Source organism: Littorina saxatilis, unplaced genomic scaffold (assembly GCF_037325665.1).
Source record: "Littorina saxatilis isolate snail1 unplaced genomic scaffold, US_GU_Lsax_2.0 scaffold_2222, whole genome shotgun sequence".
Lineage (NCBI taxonomy): Eukaryota > Metazoa > Mollusca > Gastropoda > Littorinimorpha > Littorinidae > Littorina > Littorina saxatilis.
Window position 1 is genome coordinate 15,001 of NW_027126154.1, and position 2,106 is coordinate 17,106.

Genomic DNA, 2,106 nt, shown 5'->3' on the forward strand with positions numbered 1-2,106 from the left:
ATATTTGTGGGGTAAATATTGTGCAATATTTTCCATTGTAACATTTGCAATCTTGTTTCAGTGGTTACTTTGTTTACCATTAACCACTGTTCTTTTCCCGGCCTGAAATCACATATTTTTCCTTCATAATTCATTTGCGAAATTGACAAGGCTTACTCAGATTCTTTAAACCGTTAAATCCACATACATTTCCATTTGCAGAGCGTAGTGTTGCTGCTTTAACTGCTGTACAAATGACCCTATATTCAAAGAATCTTGTAGGCTTACATCCAACCTTCTGCTGCATAACATTTAAGGGCAAAACCTCATTATTAAGATACATCCTTTAATCGACAAACGCCTGCTTTAATCCAATCGCTAAAAAACAGCGTTTGGCCGCAATACATTATATCACTGCTGTTCCATAAACGCGTATCACTCAATAACATGTCTCCACCTACTGCTCTCTTAATCATGTCCTTGTTTTCTGATTTTGTAACAATTTGTCTCATTTTATTTTGCACTAGCAGTTAAGCCCGGCTTCGCCCGGGAGTAAGCGGAGCCCTGTAGCAATTTAAGACGCTCGCTATCCCATTATCATTAGCTTTACCTCCTTTGTTTGGATACAAAAAAAGAGTTATCTCCCTTACCTTCTAGAAATTTCCGGAACTGTCCAGTTAATTTTTCTTTCTTCATTTCTTCCCCTCATAGGAGCAATAGCGAGTCTCTAATATCACTGGCATGATGTGCTTGCTACAGGTGAACAGTAGGCACTGAACTGGTCTTGCACCATATAGGCTGTATTCAATAAATGGGAGGTCCATAATCTGAGAAAGGAAACAATGAATCAAGAAACTAAAACCCAGGTGCACATCTGCGGCACCTAGGGAGTGTACGTGCACACTATCTTGTTCCTGCCTCTTGCCATCTCAGAGGTATGGCGACCACAGACAGACAGACAGACACTCTCTTTTATTTATATGTATAGATTTGGCAGATTTCTGCTATGTGATTTATCTGTGTTTGTTCTTTTCTGAGAATGTTTTATTGTGTACATTTTCTGTACTCACTTATGTATTGTATTGATGTCTTCATCCATATGCTTATGTACTTTTGTCTGCTTAACTTTATAATTATGTCATTCACACTCGATAAGTCAAACCTGTTGCCCAACAATTCCTTGCACATAATTAGCTATATAGGACTAAAACGCATTGTGTTTGGATTATATATACACGATCTCAAAATACTACCTAATACAGCACATAGATTGTAAAGATACAAAGCTCAAAACCCATTCAAATACATTCTTCGTGTGTGTTATCATCTATTTTAACTTCAAACACAATTATGTATAGCTCTCTTGGCGATTTCAAATCTGTAACTCTAGCGACAGCGCGTGAAATACTAGCTTTTCTCATGGGCAAAGGTGAGTAGGACATGAACACAGAGACTGTGGAGAAAGAGGTGGACAATCCCAGTCCGAAAATACAGCACCATTTAAACACGCCCGTTTGAAATATGAATAACAAGGCGCTTAAACACATGTGTTAATATATTTATTGTGTGTGCTGACATTATTATACACAGCCAGCAATCCGAACTACATTGCTCTTTGCCCTATTAGATTCCGTTGTTTGTGTCCAGCACATCCCTTTCAATGTATAAGCCTTTCAGCGCTTTTAGCTACTGCTCAAGCCTCACAATACATGATACTGAATATCTTCCTTACCCACAGATGAAAACGGCATCACCATTACCTCAAACCAAGGCAATAACTCTCCCCACAAAAAAACATCCACGAGAAAAAGCAGCGGTGCACAAGGAAGCAACAACTTTGCAAAACAAGCTGATGCCCTAGATGACCACGACAAGGACGACAGAAGTGACGACACCACGGTTTCGAGCAGCGATGTTGTTAGTGAGACCGAAACGGGCTCTGCAGAAGAAAATGCACTTCCCAGTGGATTGGCAATATTTGCTGGAGTCTTTGTTGCGGCGAATGTGATCACGATCGTTGCCGTGTCTGTCATAGTCTATGTGTTGCGAGGCAGACGTGAACGGAAAAGTAAAGCATCTCTGTATCTCTCTCTTTCTTTCTTAATTTCTCTCTCTCTCTTTCTCTCT